The 21,261-nt window shown below is 43.1% G+C and overlaps 1 protein-coding gene and 1 long non-coding RNA gene across 20 annotated transcripts in view; one reads left to right on the forward strand and one right to left on the reverse strand.

Moving 5' to 3' along the window:
* The window catches only part of PHLDB2 (pleckstrin homology like domain family B member 2), a 219,383-nt gene extending 202,035 nt beyond the window's left edge, over nt 1-17,348 (reverse strand). For all 19 annotated transcript variants that reach the window (XM_041727040.1, XM_041726996.1, XM_041727075.1 and 16 more), the window contains exon 1: nt 17,145-17,348. The gene's annotated coding sequence lies outside the window, so the exon portion shown is untranslated. The remainder of the gene's footprint in view (nt 1-17,144) is intronic.
* Nucleotides 6,466-10,654, forward strand: LOC121474227. Its single transcript, XR_005983293.1, has 4 exons — nt 6,466-6,593; nt 9,375-9,492; nt 9,944-10,003; nt 10,238-10,654. It is a non-coding gene; the product is annotated as an uncharacterized LOC121474227 (long non-coding RNA).
* Nucleotides 17,349-21,261: the final 3,913 nt, after the last annotated feature.

A 21,261-nucleotide genomic window follows, 5' to 3' on the forward strand; every position in this document is an offset into this window, starting at 1 on the left:
CTGAGCCATAGCTCTTTGGCCCTGGACCCTGCACACATTTTTCTCTCTCTACTCTGCCTCAAGGTGATCACACACACACACACACACACACTCACTCACTCATATTCACAAATACACATAAACATCTTTGTCCCTGTTTTTTTTTTGTTTGTTTGTTTTTACATTTAGTACATGTTTAATGTTTTGTTTTATGAGTATACAAAGTTGACTTGAGTTTTTCTTAAACTTCCCAGTTGAAAATAATCCCCTGCGGCAAAAATATAGTTTCTTGGGCCTTCAGAGTCAGTTTAGCATTATTTAAAATTAAATAAAGGAAGGGTCACATAATCCTTGGCATATATGTTCAACAGGACTGAGGAAGGCACCATATATTTCATTTATTTATTTTTATTCTTATTTTAAATTATTTATTTATTTATCTATTTATCTATTTATTTATTTCATTTCTAGTAGTTTTCTCATCTGATTCTTGTTAACAAATAAGTTTGGGGACCCCTGGAGGAGAAGATGATCTCACGGGTAACTTTAAACTTTTATACATTACACTTCAGACAATCCTGATGACTTTTCCCAGAGGTCTTCATTGATAAATAACATCGACTGTCTTCTTTAACCTCTGGCCCTGATGTGTTCCTGCCTCCTGAGATTCCATAGCAGATATCCATATTCTTCAGGAGTGACTCATGCACTAACTTACAGAATTTCTTCAATGCCTCAAACTTTTACTTACATCTTTAATTTTACTTAGTGTTTTGAAATTTTTCATCGTGCCTACTGAGACCATGGTAGACTTCTCCAGAGGAGGGCAAAGTTTTATATATTTCTGTTCATCTTTCATTTGTGTTCACACAGTGTTTTGCTCTCAGATGAATGAGGTTTTGTTCCTAATTTAATTTTCCCTTTAAATATGAGTATTTTGCTGCATGGGTAAAGAATATATCATTTCATTGCACACACCAAGAGACATACGATTCAGGAACCCCGGTTTTATCTTCACTGGTGCAGCTGTTGGGTACTCATATAACTCCCTAATCCTTTATAAAAACTTAATCGGACAGCTGCCTTGATAATATGCAGTTTCAATAACAGCCTCTGTTGAGGAAAATAATATCCCATTGTAGTAAATCTCACCCATTAATGATGTTTCTCTGCAAAGAAATGTCTAATGGACAGCAGTCCCCTCAACTGGGAATCTAGCTAAATGCTGGGGAAAAAAAAATCACCTTTAAAAATTCTGCCATGAGATGGAATTATAGTCTTGGGATTTAGCAAGTGCTGGTATCTTTGTTATATTAGTGGTTTAATTAGACTGTTTCAGTGTAGTGGAACAGCTCTTTAAAGTACTTTTAACAAGGATACTATTGTTAAAGAAAAGCAGCTCTTTCATTGGAGCCATTAAAATTATAGGGAGAAAAATGAAAAATCACCTCTGGCAGCATATTTTTTAGTTCAGCTGTGACTTCTCCAGCCTAATCACCAAAAAACACTGCAAGGCACTTCTTATTTACACAGCAGTTTGATCTGGATTCTTGTAAAATTAACATAGGTTGACAAATTAAATTAAATCGTTCAAATTAAATTGAACACCACCACCCTCCAGGACATAAAATGTAAAGGAGATTAAAATAAACATGGGGAATGTTACTGTAATCACTAGGTGTAGAGTCAGATCCAGTAAAACAAAAATCTTGCTGGTGAATATAACTGGGTGCTGAGTATCAACCTGTAGTTGACATTAATTACTCTTTATATATTCCTACATCATCTTTCATGCACTGCTAATTCATCTTTCATGTACTGCTAAAATAGATATCTTTGTTTCCCCATGGATTTTTTTTTAAACCAGAATTTACGAGAAACATCTACTTGGTTCTCAAGCAGTTCAGTGGTTTTGCACTATCACAGTTTAAAATCTCTTTCAAGAATTCATGCAATAAGCATCTTACATTGTTGGTGGTTAATTACATTAGAAAATTCAGTCTCTTTGAACTTACCCTCAGAAGGGATTTTTCTTTTAAATGAAAAAGACTCACAGGTAATCTGAAACTTATGTCCCAATAGAATTTAACAGGAAATACTCCTCAGCCTTGTCTAAGTTTATTTAGAAGTACAAATAAAACAGACTCAAAAATTTTAAATGAGAAACTCATGTTTGAAGTCTGACTTTGAAGGAAAAGGAAATATATATTATGTAAATGTAATGAATCTAACACTAACATTCTGTTTTGCAAAAAATTTAACAAGGGAAGTGAGGTGAGCATAAAGAGAGACATGGGTGTTCTGCTAGGGTCTCACCAAGTCACCAAGTGAAGGGGGCTTTTTGTCGTTTTGGCCTACCCTGCCTTCCTATTTCAGGGAATCCAATAAGGAGACCCAAACCTAGAGGACCAGATGTTTCCTATCCCAGTTCCCTGCCAGTTCAGGCCACCAGCTGCATCTGCCCTCGACTTTGAGCTTGACTGAGGAATACAAATGTGCAGGAGGCCTTTAGAGAGGACAGCCAGTGCCCCAGAAGGAGGGGAGCATCCAGATGTGGCCAGTGGAACCATCGCTGGTGGGTGCGACAGCATCTCGGACTGTTCTGTGATGCCTCCTTGGCTGTCTTATCGTCCACGTTTCCTTCTGCGTTTCTCTTCAGCCTCCTTACCCCTGCTGTCAACTATGTGACAGCCTTCCAATAAATTCCTTTCTTGCTTACTGCAGAGTTAGCATCTGTCTGTGGAACCAAGAACCCTGACTACGCAGTTAATTCCAGCAATTTAGGACCAGAAACCCCTGTGCACTGGTGTGGTCACTGGTTAGTGAGCTTATGTCATTGATGTTATTTAGAGAAACTCTTCCTCACTCCAAATAAGATTTGAAATTACACAGAAAGCAAAATCCAGCAAGACCAAAAAATTAAAAAATAAAAAAAACAAAAATAAAATAAAATAATAAAATAAAAACGAGTTAGAAAGAGGAGGTAGGAAAAATAAAGGACCTAGAGCACATGCCAGGTTGCTAAATGTACTATGTTATCATGAGAAATGGAACTTGTAGGCAATTGGGATTACTCAGTCCGCCTGGGTTCTCACACCCCTTCCCTGCTGGAGGCTCTTTCTGGGAAGCTGAGACAGGCAGAGGCTTCCATGGGGAGGCTGAGGAATACGGAGTCTGAGCAAAGGAAACTGAGCTTCAGGGGCAGGTCCCAAACCATAGTCCCGGGGTGCCTCTGCCCTGGCCTTGCTGTGGCCGGTGAGTTCCTCCTACTGGCTCTGCAGTGTCCTTCAAGTCTCTTCTTTCAAAATGGAAATACATTTGGAAGAGATCATATATTAAGTCATTTATTTTAGCAAACTGCTCCCCAAACTTCTATGATTCATGTACTATCTTTATGATCTTGCTGTATTCAAATACTATCATGTCGTTAATGTACTATCTTTACAGTCCTGCCATATGCAAATACAATCTGTTCTATTTCTTTATTTTCTTTCTAAGTGCCTCCCAATCTTTTCCTTTAAATAATAGATGTGAATGTGAAAGCTTGTTACACTGTATATTTTTTAATACTCATGGGAACAAACACATAGTATAAAAATGGTTATACATCATCTTTCATTCTACAGAAAGTTTAGCAGGTGAACTAGTTTTCCAGCCTTGTTTTAAAAAAATCAGGCATGAAAGTTAAAATTTTGGAATCCTTACCTTACTTACCAAAGTTGTCTATATTGTACTCTCACCCTGCATTTATAGTTTAGCTGGGTGTAAAATTTTGGTTTGAAATCATGTCTTCTCAGATCTTTGAAAGCATTTCTCCAACATCTTTGAGCAGTATCCAGTGGTATTGGTGAGAGGTCAGAAGCCAGTCTAATTCACAGACCTGGTAGGTTCCTTCTGTTTCCTCTCTGAAAGTTCTTTTATTCTTTTAACCATTGGCATTCTAAAATATCACAAGGTTGCTTAGTGGTTTTGGGTTTGTTTCAATAGGTTGTTTTTTTGGTTTGTTTTTAAATTCATTTTGCTGTACCTGAGTTCTTTAAATCTAAGCGTTGTGACTTCTGAGCACTAAGGTTCTACTTTTGAATATTTTTTTCCCAGTTTTTTGTGCTGTTTCTGGGACACCTCCTGGTTAGATATGGGACTTTCTGGATTTGTGTCAGGGTCTCAGTATTTGGCCCCTAAATCAGTCAGAGTTTGATCAGGAAAACAAAAGCCTCTCTGTGTTTTCAGTAGGAAATGTTTTAATATAAGGAACATTGGAATGGCTGGAAGAGGGAAATTTTCGTGAGCTGTTACTGACTGAGCCCAGTCTGCAATCCCAGGGTGTGTTATTCTCTAGATGCTCACTTTGAAGCTGCTTCAAACCTCAGATGCATCTGTTGCCCATGTGTCTGTCGGCCACTGTGCTGGAGAATAACACCTCTACTTATCCACCTTCCAAATTGCAGATACCTACTGCAGGCCCTAACCTGAAAGCAAGTGGGAAAGGCAGTCTGGGAACTGCAGGGCCTGTTTCTTTGATGCGGAGAAGCCCTTAGCAGGCATGGCAGAAACAATCCAGCACAGTGACATTGGCTCTGTGCATATCCTAAATCCAGGAGGAAAATTTCTTCATTGCTTAATGCCTTAATCTCTCCCACTGTAGAGAGAGGGAATGATATTACTAGCCACCTCATAGATTTTCTGGGAGGACTGACTGAGATAATGCATGGAATGGGTATAAATCAGTGCCTGGCACATATTCAAGTGCTTTTAGCATACGTTGGCTATCTAATTTTTATTATTACTATTTAATTACCTTTTATCTTACACGCCCACCAACATCATTTTGCTCAAAATGTTGGAAAAACGTCTTCAACATTGTTTTACAGTCTGTCTAACCATTTTTTTAAATAACAGTAATAATTTTAATCACTAAGGAAAGTGTATTTAGATTGTTCTTTTTTTATAACAACTTCTCTGTTACGGGTTTATTCTTTTATTTTTATTTTTTTAAAGATCCTACCCATTTATTCATGAGAGGCACAGAGAGAGAGGCAGAGACACAGGCAGAGGAAGAAGCAGGCTCCATGCAGGCAGCCCGACATGGGACTCGATCCCAGGACTCCAGGATCACACCCTGGGCCGAAGGCAGATGCCCAACCACTAAGCCACCCAGGCATCCCAAGGTTAATCTTTTTTATTTTTTTTTAATTTTTTTTTTAATTTTTTTTTTTATTATTTATTTATGATAGTCATACAGAGAGAGAGAGAGGCAGAGACATAGGCAGAGGGAGAAGCAGGCTCCATGCACCGGGAGCCTGATGTGGGATTCGATCCCGGGTCTCCAGGATCGCGCCCTGGGCCAAAGGCAGGCGCCAAACCGCTGCGCCACCCAGGGATCCCAGGTTAATCTTTTTTAAAACATACTTTATTTTAATAAGGTCTGGAGGAGATCAAGAGGCAAAACCTTGGGTCTTTCTAGCTCGTCATTTTGCACGGAAGCTGACAGCATGGAATCAAGAGGCTTGGTTGCTACCAGCAGTTGGGTTATTCCACCCTTGGTGTGTCAGGTGGTGTGCCGAGAGCTTCACTCAAATATCTCTCTCGATTCGGCTCAATCCTAAGACGCAGGTAGTAGTATTGTCATTGTTTCTAAAAGATGAGATCACTGAGGCCTACAGAGGTGGAATGACTCGCCCAGGTCACCCAGCTCGTAACTGGTAGACATAAATTTAATCATAGATCCATTGATGACCGAGTTCAAGCTCTGCACCCGTGCTGCTAGATGGATCTCATCCTGTGAGATGGCGTGTGTGCAAGTGGATTCGTCTAGGCCTTCTGTGATGTCTGCAAAGTTTGTTGCTCTACACAAGCCTTCCACAGATAAGTGTGCACTATGAGAAATGTTTAATGCACTCTTCTATTATTGTCTGAAAGTAAAACCTAGAAGTGAGTTTGCTAGGTCAAAAATTACCCATTGTAAGACATTTTTATGTGATTTGACAAGCTGCCCTTAAAAAGAGAAGTTGTGGCAATTCACACTTGTATCATCTCCATGTGTGAAGACACCTGTTTCCCACCTGCCCACCGATGCCTGGTGTTACCCAGATTTTGCCAATGTCATAAGAAGAAAATGTTATCTCACTGTTTAAATTTGCCTTCATTTCATTTTTCGTGTGGCTAGACAGGTCTTAAATGATTATAGGTCACTTATCTTCCTTCTTTTGTGAACTCTCGGTTCATTTTCTGTTCAACTCTCTCCTGGGATATTGCCTCTAGCTGGGATGGATTTGCAAGTACTCTTTAGGGATAGCAAGCTTTTGCCTATTATTTATGTTGCAAATATACTTTTCTGTTCGCCGTTTCTATTTTTACCTTTCTTTATGGTGTTTGTAAAAGTCGTTCTAAGTCTTTGTAAAAGTCGTTCTTATGTTCTACCTAAGTCGTTTATGTAGTCAAATCTGTCTTAATTAACTCTTACACATATTCTTTCTTTCAGTGGATGAAAGAATGAAAGCAACATGTAAGTTGGTCCATTGGGAGTGTGATTTATGATCTGAGTTTCTAAAGGAATCAGACAACTCTGCAACAAGTTGGCCCAACTTCAGGAAACAGACACACTATTTAAGATGGTGAGAATTTTCACTTACACACTGAAGATTTACCTAAGCCAACCTAAGAAAATTGAGAAGGATTTCCAGCCGGACTAGGCTGAAATCTCCTAAACTCACCTTTCCAGCTTATCTCTTGCTTCAGCCGCGTGGTGCTAAAGTCAGAATGGGAGTTTGGATGGTAATGGGGGCTGTCGGGATGGGTGTGGGCTTTAACCCTGAGCTTCCAAACTAGTGCCAGCTGCCGACATCAGAAGACTTCTCTGCTATTTCTCCAGTGTTTTGTTCTTTGTTCCCATTTAAGGGTGCTCCCAGGATAAATGACATTCAAGTCATAACTGAGTAGAGATCAGATTTATAACAAGACAATTTACCAGGCAAAGGTCCCCGGGGTTTGGAAGATCATGTGAGGTTGGGGCTGCAGAGAATGTCTAAATTAAAGCTCCAAGTTCAAGGGATGTGAAAGAGGCACAGGCTCTATTTCGGGGTGAAGGTTTAGTTCTTCCTGTCCCTGCCTTTTCAATTATAGGGATCTCTCTGGACCCTCCTCTTACCTTTCTTCTCCAAGGAATCAAATCTCCCTTAGTCATGGATACCACAGCTATCTCAGCTCTTATATGTTCTTCTAAGGATATTCAGACAGATTTCTGAAAGGGAGCGGCTTTCCCTTTAAAGTCTGAATTCTTGAAAAGGAAGGATGCAAATTCTAATTTTCTTTTCTTTAAAATACCACTTGGACCTCCACTTCTCTGAAGGTCTTCTCTAGCATCCATGCAGAACTTTTCTGTGGTGTGTTCAGTTGTCACTGCCCTGATAGCCCCATAGGATGATGTGATGGTTTCTAGTTGGTTCATCTGCTCTACGAGATGTTGGTCTTCCTCTGGGCAAAACTGTGGGCTACTGATTTCTGCATCTATAGCACCTGGCAGAGTGTCAAGCATGTATTAGGCACTCTATAAATGCCTTTTTATTGGATCTGTGTTAGGACAATAGAAAACATTTGATTCCAACATGCTGCATGACCTTAGCTTGGGGCAAGTGGGAATTAATAACTTCTGATATAAGTTGATATGAAAGCAGTATCCCAGCAGGAATTATGTCAGACAGTCACTCAAAGAGGAAAAATGGTGACTCTCAGATAATCCCTTTAGGGGAATAGCCAAAGACTGAGCATAACCAGACATGATCGGAGAGCCTGTCTGCAGAAAAGAAGAAAAATAAGTCTGAAGACTGGGCTAAGCACACAGTGTAACCATATAATGCTTAGGCCATTGTATCCGTTGATCAGTTTACTCAAATTTCATTGATTAATCTTACTTAAAAAATCATGTGAAATAAGATGGTTATGAGATATAAATTTGGCACGCCAAGAGTTACTTGAAGATATATGAAGTTCAATATAATTAACTGACACTGAGATTCATTTAGACATCTCAAAAGAATGTTTTACATGCCAAAGCTTCTTGTAGTGTGTCTTGTCTAAAAATGATCAAAGTGTGTTGTGGCAATTTTAGAGAAGGGCTAATGCTATCATTAGAAGTCTAATGTTAAGCCCATGTTTGGACAGACTTTAGCTAATTAATTCCAGAAATTAAATAAGTACCTAGATTTTGTGTAACCTCCATCCAGGAATAGTTTAGATAAAAGATTTTTCTTTCTGCAAAACTGATCTAATGCCTTTTTCATATTAAAATTCTTTCCATGCATTGCACACGCACACACACACACACAACTTGTAAATTATTTTAGTTTTCCACAATTACATGAAAACACTTGGTGCCCCCAAATGCCTGAAGCATGAAAATCTCCTCTGTTCAAAATGCTGCCTCTTTGCCTTTCAGACTAGTGGGCAGTAAAAAATTGGATTATTAGGAACAGTCTTTGCATTTTCTGGAAAGTCTCTACTGGATAAGCCCCTCCTTACCTTCACTTTCTGGCAGAGTTTGGGGCACAGACAGCATACTTCATACACCTACCCGTTAGGGCTCTGACTCGCTTGACCATGTACTAAGTGAGGACTATGGGTAGGTGTATGAATGACCAGATGGCTTTTTGGAAGTAGGAAAACGGGGCTTTATGTTGCTTCTGAAAGGCTTTTTCACCCACTAGAAGACTGACAGGGCTGGAGAATCCAGTCCGATATTGGGAATTCAAGTCAGTTGAAGAAGTGATAGAGTGCCCACGAACTCTGTAGAAGACCCTGTGACCGTACTAACTGGTGCTTGGTCACTTGGTTATTAACATTAGAGAATATGTGAGATCGTCCCATGCTTTGTTTTGTTTTTGCTTTTGTTTTTAGCTCAATGGGAGTACACTGAGGTCTACTTTGGAGCTACATTTCACATTGATAATGTTTCTTGGAATCAGGGGCCATCTTGGTTCTCTGGCTTCTGAATCATAAGCTTTTTTATTTTTTATTTTTTTTCCTTATCCTGCCTTAACTGAATGTGTTTGGAGGAGAACCCAGGGGTGACTTTTGGTGGTTGGTTGATTGTTTTGTGGCTTCTGAAAAGTGAGCCCAGCCAATATGATGGTGGACAGTGTCCACCTCACACTCTGTGTTACCCATTCCTTTCCCTAACAGGCTCCCCGAGAAGAAATCAATTAGATACTGGAAATAGAGTGAAAACTGAGAAGTGTGAAAGCTCAGTAACATACAACAGAAAGTCACCTGAGGAGCCTGCCAGGAAGTCAGTCTATTCTTACTGAATTTAAGGTGTTCCTCTCACCTCCTTGAAAATTACCAGGTATCCCTGGATGATAATAATTAATACTGTCTTGCCCTCTCTCGTCTTTAAAAAGGGACAAAAACGGGCAGTGAAGTGATGCGGCCTGTGAACGCTGCCTTAGACGTGAGACCGTTGATGCCTCGTTTCTCTCAGTGCTTCTCTTGGGGGCCGGAAGTTCCTTGTCACTACCTGTGAGTGAGCTTCTTCAGGGCCTTCGAGTCCCCTGGGCGTGGGTCCAAAGTGGTGAGCAAACCCGAGCCGCCACGATGGACACCCTCTCTTTCCTAGCACTTCCAGGCATGCCTCATGCCTGGTGCAATTAGCAGTTTCCTTTGAACAGCCCTGCCCCGGGCGGCTTTCTGGTTGCCACAGTGAGGGAGCACTATCCTCTGTCCCTTTTCTGTGGGACAAGTAGAGCAGAGAGGAGTGAAATAACCCCAGAGGTGAAAAATAAAAATCACCCATGCTTGGCACAGAACCTCCTAATTCTGTCAGTCAGCCGGATGGCCACTCATTTCCACAGAATGGAAGAGGGGAGCCATAGTCTCCCTCAAGAAAACTGCCCTTTTAGAGTTCACGCCCTCAGGGAAGATCTCTGATGCGTTCCTCTTCCCGGTTACGCCTTCTCTTCCTTACAAATAGCCTTTCATGAAGCTGACAAGAAGGGACATGAGCACCAGCACCCAGTGAGCAGCCACCTGGGTGAGTAACCGGGGCAGGGCGGCCGGAAGGGGGTGCGGGGAGGGGCAGGGGGGCCAGGAACCCGCTCAGGATCCAAAGCAAACTGGAGGCCCTTCCAGAGCCCGTGACCCCTGGTTTGTGAACTTAACAGGAGGTACAGCTCCGTCCCTCACTCTTCCGCCTTTCGCTTAAAATGTCACCGTCTGTCACTCTGCCATGTTTCTGTAACCTTGTACCCGTCATGTCACCCTTCAGGGCTTTCGTTTATTTATAAAGGGAGGATAATCACCATGACTGCCCGCTGCTGGAGCTCACGCTAGTGGCCTCAGGTGTGGCGGAGCTGCGCGCCAGGGCCAGGCCCGAAGCCCGACAGGACAACCCCGAGGCCGTGGCCTCCATCTGATCCGGCTGAGTGGGCCCCTTCTCCAGAAAAGACCGATGCCCACCCTCTCCAATGTGACTTTCATTCTTGACATCTTTTTTCTTTTTTCAGCAGTTTTTTATTCCCCTCAGTTCATTTATCTAAGAGATAGGGAGAGCAGCTCGAGAGAGTTAAAAATCATTTGTGTAGGGGATCCCTGGGTGGCTCGGCGGCTTAGCGCCTGCCTTTGGCCCAGGGCCTGATCCTGGAGACCCGGGATCGAGTCCCACATCGGGCTCCCTGCATGGAGCCTGCTTCTCCCTCTGCCTGTGTCTCTGCCTCTCTCTCTCTCTCTCTCTCTATGTCTCTCATGAATAAATAAATAAACTCTTTAAAAAAAAATCAGTTGTGTATTTTCTTCTTAAATGAACTGTAAATTCCAAGTTTTCTAGTTTTTCACAGAAGACAGGATATTACAACTAGAGGAGACTATAAAAAAAAATCATACATTCCCATCCCCTTGCCTCCATTTTTAAAAAAAGGGAATTGAGGCCAAGGGAGCTGAAGTGATTTGCTCAGTGTCGCAGAGCCAGTGTGTAGCAGTAGCACAATCAAACGGCTGTGCCATTCTGTTACTAGACCGCCAGAGAGCAAACGGTCTTCAAAACACCATGCCCTCCACACCACACCTTGATATTTCTCCTTCTTTCTTTAGTCATTCCTGGCAATGACAAAGTCTTTCTCTCTCTTTTTTTTAAATCACTTTCTTTACTAAATTTTCAGTCAATTGCTAATTTATTATCATCAATGAATATTGAGAACTGGAAATCTTCAGAGTCCTGTATGAATAATTTTTTTTAAGAGAGAGAGTGTGCGTGAGCAGGGGTGGAGATAGAGGGAGAGGGAGAGAGAGAATCTTAAGCAGGCTCCACGTCCAGCATGGAGCCCAACACAGGGCTCGATCTCATGACCCTGAGATCATGACCTGAGCGGAAATCAGGAGTTGGAGCCCTAACCAACTGAGCCACCTGGGTGCCCCCAGAATACTGAACAGAAAATTAAAAGTATGCACGCACACACACACACACACACACACACACACACATACACACACAGACCCAAACAGGGGACTCTAAGGAGGCTGTGGTTTGGCTCACTCGGTAAATATAAAACCTTCAAGATTATTTAATCTTGTTTCGAAAACAGTGTCTAACATGTTTCTCGGAAAGAGTAAGTGACGAGAGCAGAACTGAGGATGACCCCGTCAATGAATGTTTGTGGTTATTCACCGTGAAGATGCAGAGAGTCACCACCAAGAAGTTTAAAAGTTGACATCAACCACAGAGCAAGATAATGGTGGAGTCAGGACCATGGTGCCTCTTTCGGGCTATGTTTTATGTTCTATTGGTTGGACTATAATTTACCAACATAACTATATTCTATAATAATACCTCTTATCAAGGGCTTTTCCATCTTGCAAAGAGAAACCAGCTGAGATGAATTTTGGTAGACAATAGTCGGATATTGGGAGGCCTAGCCATTGGGTTTAGCCTGTAGTCAGGATTCCTATCCAGAAAATAAAGCTAAATTTTGTGGAATACATATATTTGCATCTGAAGGTATGTCTTTTCAGGATCGGGGTATGGGTTTTCTTTGGGTCATAGAGAACCTACCATCTGTTCCTTTGTTGCAACATCTTTGCTCGGTCTCTGAGTTTTCTCTCTCTCTGTCTTTCTCTCTCTCTCTCTCTTTTTGCAACCTACCCACTTACTAACCATAAGTTTTCAGCTGCGTCACATTATGAAATCGAATGAGATTCCAATACGGCAGGCCCCATGGTCAGCCATCCTTACACAGAAAGACACAGGAGCCCCAGCTAAACACACCATATAAGGCTTATCTTAAGATATGAATCCTTGAAAACATCAGCTCAGCAATGACAAAAAGGAATTTTGCCTAGTTAGAGCTCTCCACAGGAAGTATTTTTGATATTGTTTTGGCTTCAGGAAAAGAAAAACAACTAGAGTTTGTGGGGGTTACCTAAGTGCACAGTGAAACTGCGAATTCAAACTCTTTGAATCCTGTCCTCCAAATACAGAGGTCTTATGTGAAAACAATCTCATTTTCATTTTGCTTTCTGGGAAACTCTCCAAGGCATGATGCGCTGCCAGCTTTTTGTGACCTTCAGTTTCCTAACTGCGCCCAAGGGAAACTTGACCTTGGAGCTGTAGAGAGGCAGAGAACAGGTTGGTGTGGGGCAGGGCAGGAGTTTCATTCTCTCTGTTTGCTCGTTGCCCAAAGTGGACGGGTTCTCCTGCACCGACACCCTTATCGCCTCTGAGGGCATGAGGTGGGGACACAAGGCGCAATGAAAACACACATTAATCCCCAAGCAAGGATGCATACAACGGGGCCATCACATGGGATGGAGACTCCAATGGCCAGCCAGGAGCAGTTCCCAGCGAGGCATTAGGAATTAAGAAAACATTTGGTCTCCTCCAGATGCACAGTGGACACACGGCTCTCTGGCTCCTTAGAGCATCTTAGGACTGAAATGAAATTCACAGAGCACAAGGATGCCTCCTGTAACGTTGGGTGGCTTCTAGAGGTACTGCGACAACACCCATGACAGATACCCCTCTGTAGGAGGACAGCCTTAGGTTTTCTACCATTGGGTGACTGCTTGACCACAAGGCACCATGTGGTCATAGGGTTAACCAAGAGGAACTGTGTCTCTCAAGAGACACCATGGGGACCTGTAACCCCTACCCATATATACTGTCCCCAGGCATGCAACCAGTGGTTTCTGACATTTTTTTCCCAGCAAGAATTCCTTTCATCTCTTAACTTTGCTTATGGGCACATGGGTGGAATGGCTTTTGCCTTTCAGGCAAATTTTATTAAGTATCAATTAGTATCTTCATTCTCGCTATTCAGAGAAAATCTAATTAGAGTAACAGCATCACCACGCTGACCGGATAGAATCTCAACCAAAAGCAAAGCAATCAACGTTTGAGTAGGTCTCTGTAGCCCGAGAACAGGCGATGTAGTCAGTTGGCATTTTTAATTTTTGAAAATAGCTTGTATTGTCCCATTCGCACCATTTGTGAACCCGAAGAATCCAGAGAACTGTTTGTGCTTTAGAAAAAAAAAAAAGGCAAAGAATTTGGAGTCCCATGAAACTATGGGACTTGTGAGCTGAGTGATATTGAGAAGGGCACTCACCTTTATTGAGTGTCAGGTTCCTGATCTGCAAAGATGTCATCTGAAAATGACACCCCACTTACAGGGCTGCGATGAACATGAAAGAAAACCAGATACGGGGAGTTTGGACGTATTTCCCTTTCTCAAATAGAGAGATTTGACTGTGGAAATAAACATTCCTGGTACAATAAATGGAAAAATTGTCTCTATGCTACATTAAAATCAAACAGATCAACAAAACAATGTTTGTGAACCAGGAGAAAAAGAGAATTTTCTTTCATAAGATCAAAATAGTGACCGGAGGGTGAGTTATGTGTGTTTTCTTGTTACTTTCCTGGAGGAGACGAAGACTCCTGTGATATTGAGTTTTATGCCTGTATAGGATCAAGAACACCTGGGGGAGAGAGTCGTAAATATATACTCTGAAGGTCCACGCTAATAACTTGGAAAGGACTCTATGGAGTCCTCCAGTCCTCTTTTACATTTGGAATACAAATAGTGTAGATACAGTTGGGTATTTTTCCCCAAAACAGAGTGCTAAAGAACACAGGCTTTGGCCAGACAGACCCCAATTTAAATTTCATCTTACTAGCTATCTGAGATGCATGGATTGAGCAAATTGCATAAGTTTGTTATAAGGCTTAAATTTTAAAAATGGAGATAAAAAAGGAGCAGTTCCTTTTCTGGTCATCAGAGGCACTAGATAAAGGTGAAATGTTATGAGTCCTTGTATCTCAGCTTCAACTTTTTCTCTTTATCCTAATAAACATTAGTTCATAAAAATGATAGCATGGGAGTCCAGTTCATGCAGGGTCAGCTGTCTCAGAAGAGGGCGCTTGCTCGGTGGACTTGGCAATGCGATCCCTATTTGTAATGCCTTTGCTATCACACTCTTTGGAATGTATGAGGTGGGTCAGTATAAAGAAGAAACTCTTCGAAGATATTTATCCAACCCCATCTCACAGTGGCATTTCTTTATCTTGATCTTGTAAATGCTCAGGAATTGTGGCTGCTTTGGAATTTCTGCCAGACAGCTAATGGAATTTTTAGGATGCATCCTAACAGAAGTGAAATGGGAATTTCATAGAAAAGGAGGACCTGACTCGTTTACTGCTTGACTGACACCAACCAACAAGCCCTTCAGACTCCGGGCTCACATGGATCTCTTTGGATTGCAGCCTTGACGTGATAGATTGTTGAAGGTTCCCTCCTGCTTTAAGCTTCTTTCTGCCCAAATCCCTTGGATTTTAATGAGTGGATATGAGCTGAAGTGAAGTGAAATCGTAATTAATTTTTTTTTTTTTTTTAGTTCCCAGAGAGGGATTGGAATGGTATCATCTATTACCCCGGAAATAGTTCCAACATTGTACTTAAGTATTTCTGGGGTAGTGGAGATCTAGCCTGAAAATTCCCTGGGTTTACTTAAGAAATATCCAGGACTGGGAAGACTCCAGTGACTGTCACTACCAGGTCTGGGAAAACTTGCCTTTGCTCCCTGCCTGTTCCTCCCCTAACTTCCCCTTGAAGAAGATCCTGTCTAGTTGCTGCTGGTGTTTTGGTTAGAGAGGGACCCAGCTGGCCTTGGCCATGGCACATCCAAGGGCCAGTGGCGAACTGCTAACACCGTTCGTCAGCCTTGCTTTCCTCAGTGACCACCCCCCTTCCCCAACACCCACACACCCACAATTTCTGTTCCTGTGTGTGTTTAACTCCATGACATTTGGGAAAAGCCCTGGATTGGGTACGAGACAGGATTTGATAGAATCCTGGCTCAGCCTCTGACTGAGTAAACGTGGGCAATTTAATTAACTTCTGGGTTCTTACTTCTAACCTGTAAAAGGAACAATACAGTCTACCTTGTCCAGTCAATCTCCAGAGTGCCGTCCCCCCACCTAGGGTCCGATATGCACGAAATGGGAAGAAAAGCTGGATAGACTCCCGAGGGCTGCTGGAGGTTTGGCCTAAGCCCTATGCTGTGCAGAGAGGATAGATAAGACCTGTCTGTCCCTAAGGCAGCCCAAGGTATTGTGGGTAAATCTGGCCACTGCCCTGGAATGCTCTGATACACTCCCCCCACCTCTTCAAAACCACCCCCCTCGCGTGCATTATCTAAGAACATTCTCTGGAAACCAGCCAGACGCACACTTAACATTAAACAGGGCTAATATCTTCACAGAAATGTATCAGTTTCCATAATTCTTCACCACATTCCTGGGAGTTAGCCACAGACTCACCCGAAATCGCACATGGGGTTTGCGTCTGGGCCACCCTCTGCTGTGGCCTCCACTCCTGCATCTAGTTAACTGCCTGAGCCACATACAAATTCCAGCCACAAACCGCATCAAAGGGGATTCGCTTCCATCCCATAAATGATTGACAAAAATCGTGTCAAACATGACGCTGGTGGGGAAATGGCTCAACCCTTTCTTTCTCTAAAGGGAGTTCAGAAAAAATAAGGCTTCTCTATCACCAGGGCTTCTAACGATGATAAGAGCTTGGAGCCATTGCACAGACCTGACAAGTGTACAGGATGACAATACGACAACCTTCCTGGAGGAGTTAGATTCAGACCTAACGAAGATGGGATCATGTTTATTAAAAAGAACATATTTCTGGAATGTGTAGACTTGAAGGGGGAAACATTCCATGTTTTTGGTGATTACTTAATAATCTTGTTCTCCCCGGAGCATCGCTTAATAACCTGTTCTATAGTCTATTTCTTCCCTGTAGACCTCCAGAAGTAGGGGAAGCTTCTTAGAAGCCACAAGCATTTAAGCCTGAGGTGACATCAGGTATTCAGTTTGTGCATGAGTCTTGTTCATGTTTGTTGTTGAGCCAGGAAGGACCCTGTGGCATTTACAACTCCGGGCAGGAGAAAGATGTGTCTGGTCAGAAGACCACATGCGCTCTTGCCTAGCCCCAGAGAGCGCTACCTTCTACGTTGCCTTGTGTCTCTTCTACAGAGAAAGGCCTGGGTTTTAGTGGTCCTCTGTCAAGTTAGAAAACAACCTTTCGTCAGTAAATGATTGACCCAGCTGCCCTGGGTGATAAGCTTAGGTAAATAAGCTTGATTCTGCTCCAGCAATTTCAAGACTTTTAACTCCTTAGTTTCCAAAGCCAAAAAATGCACACGGCTTCCTGGGAAATCCTATCATTTGAGCTTGACAGCTTTCTGTGCAGACAGCATGTTCCTCAGAATTATAATGCAAACCGTCCTGCTATAGCTTGAAAGTGGAAAGAATTCATGCAAACAAAATTCTGGAACAAAGTCATGTTTGAAGAGCCCAGACTAATGGAAGAATTTCAAGAAATCACAAATACGATTTTTATAACGAAAGATAGAAAGCTTTCTAAACCTTTGAAATACGTAGAAGAACAACGACAATTTTCAAAGAGGAGAGAGGAGGGAAGAAAAAGACGGCCCCCTTTGCAGACTATGTTGGTGGACAAATGATCGAATTCTCTCGACAGGCACCCACAACTCCGCAACCCATCTCTTCAGTGGACCATCGTCGGAGACACTCTGGCTACAAGGCAGGGCAAAATGCTTGTTTTGTCATCTTGAGAGAAAGGCCCATGACCAGACCGATCGCCTACCTTGATTGCTGCTTGGGAATCCGGATTCTTCTCTCAAATTCCTTCCTGACTCAGCAGTGGTGGCCCACGACCATTCCAATCCTTGCTGAAGAGTCTGGGACGGTGGTAAGAAGCACCAACACAGGTTTTCGCTTTTTCACAAGCACAAAACCAAGGTGTTCCCCTCTATTTGCTTTCCTGCTCTCCCTGGCCCCTGCAGACGGTGGTCACTGGCTGCGGCCTGCTTGCAGCCAGGTATGTTGACAGATGTGAAGGAGGGAGCCTGCGCTGGTCTCAGCTGCCTGGTCTGGCCAATCATTACAGACCAGTCCAGGCTCTCAGTCCTGCTCAAGCCCGATAGCAGCACGGCAGGAGCAGAAGGCAGATCTGTTAGCGATTGACTATCCAGAAAAGCCGTTATCTTGCAACCAGATCTGTGAGGTAGACAAGTATACAGGGGAGGAAAATCCCTTTTATTTCACTTCTTTTCCTTGTAGCAACCTCAAAAGGGAATTTGGAGGTCACTTTAGCAAATCTCTCATTTAATAGAATTTCTTCTGTTGAATTCCTGTCTGGTGAGAATCATCTGGAAATTCCTTGAACAAATATGGCTGCCATTTATTGAACGTGTGCTGTATACTGAACGGGTACGTATATTAGCATAAATCCTCATGGTAACCTTGAAATTTTATTCCTATTTTATAGATGAGGGAACAGAAGCTCAAACGGGTAATAGTCATGCAACAAGTAGGTGCTTAAATCGGGATTTGAACTCACTGTTATAAAACGGTGCCAATGTCAATGCACTTTCCATGGTACTCTGTGGCAGGCTGAAGAGCCGCCAGAGATGTCCATGTCCGAATCTTTAGAACCTGTGAATGTGTCACCTTACATGGTAAAAAGGACTTTGTAGGTGGGATCAAGTTAAGAATTTTGAGATGGAAGATTGTCCTGGGTTATCCAGGTGGGCCCCGTATATCACAGGGTCCTTATAAGATGCTAGAATCAAAGGAGACCTGGTGATAGAAAGGGCGTCAGAGAGAGGTTAAAGATGCTAAGCTCCTGACTTTGAAAATGCAAGAAATGCTCTGGCCAAGGAGCATGGCTTCGAGAAGCTGAAAAGGCAAAGAAATGAATTCTCCTCTAGAACCTCCAGAAGGAACGCTGCCCTGCTGGCCCACTTCAGACCTCTGACTCTAGACTTGAAAGGTAATAAATTTGTGCTGTTGTAAGCCACAAAGCTTGTGGTGATTCCTTATATCAGTGATAGAAAACCAATACACACTCTCTCAGAAATACTCTGCCTGCTGGTGAGCTCACTACCTCAGATAGGAATGCTTTTTATTGGGCCAAGCTCTACCTTCTTGCGATGCCAACTCATGGGTCCTGGTTCTTCCCTGCATATCAGGTACTCAGGGAGGCAGTTGCACATGTTGGGGTAGGACACTGGGAGGAGACTCAGAGACCAGGTTCTAGTCCCAGCTCTGCGTTAGGCCAGTGTTTTCTGTCTGGTTTTCCGTTTTCTCTCCTGTGCCATTAGCACCTGGACAAATGCTCTCTGGTCCTCTCACCTCTAAATGCATAAGATTCTAATACCTCAGTCATGTAACAATCTGAAAATATTTGAAGATATCCCCATCACCTTTTTCTCAGTCCTTTCTAAATTCAGCATCTCTAGTTTCTCATGTGACACGACTTCCAGACCCTTCTCCCTCCTAGCTGTCTTTCTCTGGAAAGGTTCCAACTTGTCCACATCCCTTGAAATGTGACGTTCAGACCTGTGCAGGGCACCCAGTCACTGTCCGTGTCTGCCGGTGTGCCTGGTTTCTCCCATCTCCTACCGCCCTCTCATGCTGGAGCCCATGTGACTATCCCTCAGGGTCCCTTGGACTTGCTTAGTCTGTTCCTTTTTATCTTCCTTTATCCAACTTTATTTTTTGATCCATAATCAACAAATTCATATGAGTCTTAGTTTAGTTCATTTTTTTTAAATAGGAAAGACCCAGGCTTTCTGGTACAGCCTGCCAGCCATCTTCGCTTGCTCAACAACCTCGCAATGATAGTCCATTCTCACAGGTACTTGACAGACAGCGGTGTGTAAATTTCTTAGAATCATAGATTCCTTTGAGAATCCGAGGAGAGCTACGGATCCTCTACCAACAGGAAGTTCACATACTTCCAAAATTTTGTGTGTGCTGTCAGGGCATTTTGGTCTCGCTGAAGTAGTCCGCTGACCCCTCTGACGTGTGGCAGTTAGTCCTAAACCTGCAAGGTTGTTGGGAGGCAGCTTTTGCAAAAGGCAATCTAATGCCTTCTTCCAGGTCCACGCAGACTTCATGGAGGCCTAGAAACCAGACTCAGGCCCTGATTGAGCAGACACCATTAAGGATCAAGATAGGAAAGTCTCCAGGCCACAAAGCAGAGAAGTTCTCAGGTTAAACAAAGACTAGCTTTCAGTGGCCCCCTTTTGCAATGAGAGCTCTGCTTCTCCGGGCCTTTCTCCACAGGATAAATCCCAATCTTTAGACACCAAGGCCCTTAGATTAAAGCCATCTGCTTCCCCAAGGCTTTTCTCAGTTGCAGGATGCTACTGGACGGAGGCTGACACTTCTGTGTCCCCCTTCCAGTGCTTTCCTAAAACACTGCCCAGCTGTGCAAACAGCCGGTCTGACTAGCACTTTTGTTTAACTGGCACTTGCCCAGGCCATCCTGGGTGAGGTCTGAGGCACATGGGCTTCGGCCACTGTCCCTCCCTTGCACCCTTCCACCCTTCCACCCTCTCTGAGAATGAAAGGTTTCAAGTCTTAACAATAATAACACTCCTTCAGTTGCAGTGAGCAGATCTGCATAGGGATAAACAAAGCAACATACTGCTGATCACGAAGAATTCTTGATCTGGGGGAAGAAAAAAAAAACACAACAAAAATCCGGGGCATCCAGGCATCCTAACCTCAGGGATGCACAGCAGCCAGGTTTGCTCCCAGCATTCCCTGGAACCCGCCGTGGCCGGCAGTGGGACCCAGCGGCCCAGTCTTCCTCCCCCACGGGACCACATGCAAAGGCTGGTCTGGGCAGGGACTTCTGCAGGGGACACGGACAGTCTCCTTGTGACAAAAGAGGGGATTGTCCAACTCAAAAAGCAGTTTGTTTATATACGTATTTATTTAGATAAGGATGTTCGAAAAGAGCAGAGCCAAACCCAATTCCTGACAAAAATGTGGGGTACAGTCAACTGCAGATTTCTTCAGCCCGGAAAGGATCATGAGCAAAGGTCATTCCTATAACTTCAGTCTAAAAAATTATTTTGAAAGAGTTTTTTTTGTTTAAAGATTTTTATTTGAAAGAGAGAGAGAGAGACAGAGAGAGAGCACAAACAGGGAGGAGGGGCAGAGGGAGAGGGAGAAGCAGACTCCCCGCCGAGCAGGGGGCCCAGGACCCTGAGCCAAAGGCACTTAACCAACTGAGCCATCCAGGTGCCCCTGAAAGGAAATTTTATATCACTGTTGAAAACCCATTGTCACTTGCCATAAAGAGACGGTACCCAGAGAATACATACAACCAAGCAAAATGACATTAGATGACATTAGATGTTGCCTTTTTAAAATTTTTTGCTAGGTACATAAGGGTTACAGGGGTTTCATCACTAAGCTGAGACTTCCTCTCTACTAATCAGAATGATTAAGTGGCTAATGACATGAACGCTATTCAAGGACGTGACCACCTTCCACGTCACACCATCCAGCATACACCAGTGGTACGAACTCCACGGTGCTCAGTGCGTAGCTGGTGCAGTGATCGAGTACGTTCCTTTTCACTATCTGAATGTAACTGCTTCCCTTCTTATGAATTTGTTTCTGCTAACTCATTTACCAGTAAACTCAAGAGTTAGCAGTTAGCCATGTCGAAGGGTTTGTGCTGCTGGGTCCTCGGAGGAGGTGGGTGCAAAGTATCCACCCTCAGGACTAGGAACTACTCTTGGGAAGGTACTGAGTGCCAGGCTCTGTGCTAAAATGCTTTCTGTATAGTTTCCTATGTGGACTCCTCAATAACTTATCAGAAGAGGTATTTAGTCCTATGTCCTGTATATTTAGAGATGTTAGTTTGCCTAAAGTCACACAGCCAGGACGTGCTAGAGTGG

Source organism: Vulpes lagopus, chromosome 1 (assembly GCF_018345385.1).
Source record: "Vulpes lagopus strain Blue_001 chromosome 1, ASM1834538v1, whole genome shotgun sequence".
In the NCBI taxonomy this organism is placed as follows: Eukaryota; Metazoa; Chordata; class Mammalia; order Carnivora; family Canidae; genus Vulpes; species Vulpes lagopus.